The sequence below is a fragment of the Conger conger genome, chromosome 5 (genome assembly GCF_963514075.1).
Source record: "Conger conger chromosome 5, fConCon1.1, whole genome shotgun sequence".
Taxonomy (NCBI): domain Eukaryota; kingdom Metazoa; phylum Chordata; class Actinopteri; order Anguilliformes; family Congridae; genus Conger; species Conger conger.
The window spans coordinates 64,501,828-64,507,741 of NC_083764.1; positions in this window are offsets into that span (position 1 = coordinate 64,501,828).

The following is a 5,914-nucleotide window of genomic DNA, read 5'->3' on the forward strand; positions in this document are numbered from 1 at the left end:
CACACACATACACACACACTCTCACAGACACACTCATACACACACTCACACACTCATCCACACACTCTCACGCATACACTCATACACACACACTCATACACACACACGCACACACACACACTCATACACACGCTCACACACACACACATGCACTCACACAAGCACACACATACTCTCTCACACACACACACACACGCACACACACACTCACGCACACACACATGCACGCACGCACACACACTCATACACACACACACATGCACTCACACAAGCACACACATACTCTCTCACGCACGCACACTCACACACACACACATGCACTCACACGCACACTCACACGCACACACACTCTCTCTCACACACACACACACACACACACACTCACAGTAAGGATGAACTGAAGGACACTCTCAGCTCAATGTCACTCGTCTGTGTGATTGTGTTCTCTGTGGTCCCTCTGCTCTTGCCACACTTCCTGGATCGCTCATCAAATGTACATGCATGCAGCGTACGCGCTCTCCTCTGCGTTGGCAACGCGGGTCAGAGGGGCAGCAGCCGATGACGCAGACAGCAGATGATCAACATTCAGAGAAGAGCATTCTGTGGTAATTTAGCCGCTGATTTCAGCCATTACCGCCGGCTCTGCGGCTCTTTTGCGGAACGGGTTTTCTACAAAGTTCTAAGTGGGTGTTCTAGAACTCCACTGTTTTCAAAATTACCGGTGGCGACTGTGACATCGGCGTTAGAACGTCGAGTACGCTGAGAACGTTCTAATCGCTTGTTTGTGACCTCACACACACCCCGTGAAGGGTTAAAGATTCTGGCAGTGATTCTCTTCAGCGTTGCAGAGTGCTGGTAGCCCGAGTGAGCTCTTTCATACGGACAGAAGACATCGAAGCGGAGGGAATCAGGACTACAATTGCCCGTAGCGTTTAGAAGAGAGACAGAAAAATGGGAAGTAAAGAAAAGAACTTGCTTCAAAAGGAGATGTGCTTTTGTTGCAGCAGAGTTGGCACGGGGAGACTCGTTAACAAAGACGTGTTCTGTCTGAAGCGGAGCTGCTCCTTATTTCTCAGAACGGAGGCAGAGTGCCGTCTTCAGGCAGCCGAGGCCCAGCGGGGCAGCCCTGACCTGAGGTAGCGCATCGCGGCTTTTAAACGGCCGATGACTCGCTGTCTGTGTGTCGGAGCGTGGCTGCTCGACGACATAATTACCCGGCCCGTGAAACTAGCATGTCATCGGCAAACTTTCTCTCGCTCACTCACTTTCATATTCTCTATGTCATCTTCCCCTCCCTCTCTGTTTCTCTCTCCCTCCATCTCTCCTCTCTCTCCCTCTCTCTCTCTCTCTCTCATGTCAGTGGTGAGGTGCTTGCATCTGACGCGGCCACACGAGAAACTCGCTCGAGATAATTAGTGCCGTGTTCGTGTGACTCATGTAAAAGTGAGTCGAACAAATCCCTTTTTCGTGGCAGTATCCAGAGCAGATGTAGGCTAGGCAGCCCCGGCTCCTGGAGTGCCAGAGCCGGTCCTGGTTTCTGCTCCATCTGAGCTCCATCACAAGAGTCTGGCGGATGATTAAAAGTCTGAGGCTGAATATTCTGAACGCTGAAACGCTGAGCGCCACCAGGGCACCAGCCCATGGACTCCTGCGTTCAGTAAAGCCGGTCAGTTAAAGTTAATCCAGTTATAGGGTAGGATAGAGCAACATGCAGGACTGACTCTGGCCCTCCAGGTGCAAGGTTGTCGACCCGTTATAGAGCCAAACAGTCACATCATTCTGCCTGTTTTACACACCGAATACGCCTGCAGTACTTCTGACCCTAACACGCCCTGCCCATTTTGCTCTGTTAGATCAATACAATTATGGGCTACACTTTATTTGAAGGGCTAAACAGCTCCTTCAGAAGCACTACATAGCACACGCATAAGCACTTAAGAGTATGTCAATATCCGTCATAAAAAATCTTGAGTCAGTTCATTTGGTATGTCATGGTGATGTCACTTGCTGAATCAATGTTGACATACCACACCATCAGCGGTTATTGACATGAGTGCTTACGAATGCTTATGTAGTGCTTATGCATGTGCTATGTAGTGCTTATGAAGGCCCGTTTCCAGCCAATCTTTGTTGCAGAGTCTGAAAAAGCGCGATACAAATACAGTTCATCAGGCCCGGGAACTGCCACTCCATTACCGCAAGGAGAAAAAAAAAACATTTTATTTAATAAAACATTTTTCATAGTGATTATCAGCAAATTACTTAAGAAATAGGGCTAAGATTGCATTAGGGTGCGCTTTGTTGCCATTGTAATGCGGCTGACAAATATTTGCAAATTAATTGCGAACAATAATAACCATGATTATGCATACTGCGCACAATTAATCTAGCCTTCCGCCCAACCCCCACTCCGCGCAATTTTTCGGCGGTTATTTTATTTCTTTTTTCCTCACTCTTAATAGCATTAACAATCTCAATTAGCAACTGCTTACCCAGTGTAATTCGGTTTTCAGCGCAAACATCGCCCGGACCGGCAATAATGGCGCGTACGGCGATAATAAACAAGTTAATTGCCTTTTTTTTCAGTCCGTTATCCACTCACGAAACAGCAACGGCCTGGCGAGAATCCAGCCGCCACATCAGAGTGGAACTCTGGGGATCGTTTTGCATTGATTGCAGTGCCCGTTTAGGGTGGCAATAAAATCTAAGGACGTAATACCGTACAAGTAGCCGCATTAAACGGGAGAAAAGCTTTTCTCCGAGAGAGAGAGAGAGAGAGAGAGAGAGAGAGAGAGAGAGAGCGTAGGGCGCTGCTGAGAGTTTCAGACAAGTACATTGTGCTCAGTCACGCGGGAGAATTCTCCACTCTGATGGGAAACGTAGTTTAAATGCATCTAATGCTTTACTCTGATGGGAAATGTAGTTTAAATGCACCTAATGACTCCTGACACTGCGGATCGCTCCGCCGAGCGGCCAAACGAGCGACTGAATTTAAATGGCGTGCTTTTGTGCCCCGCTATCTCAAAGCACTTTACAGTTAAAGGGAGGGGGGAAGAGGGGGGGGGTGACTCTACTTCATTTGCCACCAGTGTCACAGCGGCCATCTTGCGACAGGAGGTGCCAGGAGTTCAGGTGAAGTACTTTGTCTGAAATACTTTTAAACCTTTTTTTTTTTGTTTTTGTGACACCGTTAAAAAAAAAATTGTGCAGAGCGCTAAAAGCTTTAAAAGCAAGACACGTCTTATCAGTATTCAGAACAAAAGGTTACATTTTCAGTTCTTTGAAAAAAAAAAAAAAAAATCTTCAGGACCTGCGGCAGTGTTTCAGGATGTAGTGATTTGAAATGTACTGAATGTTCGGCTTTGGGTCGGGCTCTCAGACCGGAGCACAAAGAGCCACCCGGCCGCTTGGCGTCGGTCGGAGACTGAGCCACTGGGTCCAATGCGCCGGTCTCTCTGCGTTTAATACTAGACCGAGCGTCTCCCGTTCAATGGTCTCCGTGGTTACCCGCGGTCTGCCTGCCAGGCCACCACAGTCTCAAGAGGGACCCCGTCTCATGCCCCCTAAACTGTGATTGGGCGAGGAGGTTTGCCAAAAAAAAAAAAAAAAGAAGAAAAGGAACGAAAAGCCATCTTGTCTCTGCAGATGAACGCTGGGCTTTGATTGGCTAAGCCCCATTAGTCACGCCCACAGCGGTGTCAGTGGCGGGGAGGGCCTGATTAGCCGCCGATGCGAAAGGCTCATTAATCCGCTGCGTACGCGCGGAGGCAGAGGTCACTGCGCTGGGCGTAATCCACCGCTCCACAGATGCACACACACACACACAGACACGTACACACAGATACAGACAGACAGACAGACAGACAGACATGTACACACAGATACAGACAGACAGATACGTACACATACACGCACTCACACAAACACACAAATACACACACAGACAGACACACACAGACAGACAGATGTGCACACACACAGACAGACACACAACCACACAAACATATATGCACACACACACACACAACAAAAGATGCACACACAGACTGATAGATAGACACACACAGACAGGCAGAGAGACAGGCAGATGCACGCACACACACACACAGATGGATACACGCATACACCGACAGATGCACACTCACACACACATACACTCACATGCACACACACACACACACACACACACACTGATGGGAATGCCGGAGAGGAAGTGGCTTTGTACTGTAAAAGAATATCAGTCTTAACAGGTTTCTTTCCGTTGTTTGATGGTTTTTCTCCCCAATGGGGAGTTTTTTTACTTCCGAAGCTATTTTGGGGTTGTGGCATGGGGTTTGCCCTTTTCTTTTTTGCCCTTCTGTTACCGTCTTCCGTGAGTGTCTTTGTGACGGTCCTCTGTGAAAAGCGCTCACCCCATTGGCAAAATCTTGAAACAAGTCAAACTTTTCTCTCCTCATCGGCAATCTTTTGTCTTATTTAGCAAAGAAAACCCCCAAAAGTAATAGAACCAAGATTGGAAATATGAGGCTAAAATACGAGCTAAGATTGACATAGTTATGTAAACATCACACACGCCCACAGGGAAAGGCTTGCCCTGCAAGGTGCCAACCAGCTCGCCGGGAGCAATTAGGGGTTCAGGGTCTTGCTCAGGGACACTCAGACACTTTTTCCCAGAAGACCAGGGTTTGAACCTGCAACTCTTTGACTCCTGAGCTAACGCTCATGCTTAATTGACGGAATTGGAAAAAACACCATCTCTGGCATTGTTTCGGAATACATAAATGTATATATATTTAAAAAGCGCCTCACAGCAAGGAGGTCCTGGGTTCGAATCCCCGTCGGCCGGGGCCTCTCTGTGTGGAGTTTTCCCAGGGTCTGCGTGGGTTTCCTCTCACAGTCCAAAGACATGCAGGTCAGGCTGATTGGAGAGTCTAAATTGCCCGTAGGTATGAGTGTGTGAGTGAATGGTGTGTGTGCCCTGCGATGGACTGGCGACCTGTCCAGGGTGTATTCCTGCCTTTCGCCAAATGTATGCTGGGATAGGCTCCAGCCCCCCTGCGACCCTGTTCAGGATAAGCGGGTTAGGATAATGGATGGAATGGATGGATATTTAAAAAGCATTACATTTGCGTTTCTCTTCCTCCTCTTCCGCACAGCGCAGAGGCAGCAGTGTAAGAGTGACAGTTAGGTGCGCTGGGCTTATATAAGAGGGTTTTTTATGTTTTATAACTCATACAACATGGCATACAGCAGGGCCATTGCTCCCCTGCGTGGGGTGTACTTAACCTCAGTCGCTTCAGGAAATGTCCGGCTGTATAAATTAATTATCCTCCGGGGTCCTCCTGAGATTCCTTCTTCTCGTGTTCTTGTTCAACTGCTTGCTTTTCAGGCCCGGTTTTTTACCTATTTTTTTTTTTTTGCCTCCATCTCCTCTGCGCAGCGTCTGTGTGACAGCGTCTCTGTGAAAACTGAACTGAATTCAATAGCGTGTAGGCTGGGTAGTGCGTGTCGCTCTGGATAAGAGCGTTTCCTGAAACGCCGTTCTGTCCTAGCGTGGGTTTCAGACGCATTAACCCTGACGGGGGGAGTAGCAGGCATGTGGCACGGTAGGAACCATCATCTGCAGACAACGGGCCCCATGGGGGGGAAGCCTTAAAGAGGCGCAACCTAATGAGGGAGTGGGCCAATCAGCCGCCCTGCAGGGGCTCCTCGTCCAATCACGTTGTCATTCAGTGCAATCCCACAGATCCCTGGGGGCTCGCTTATATTGAAAATCTCTGGAGCAGTGGCTCTCAGCCGGGGAGGGCGGGGTCGGGGGTCGGTCCCAATTGGGGCCCCTGGAAGCTCCAAGGCGGGGCCCGAGATGACAGGAAACTGTTGAATGACGATTGTATCCCGTCACAAATCAGTAATA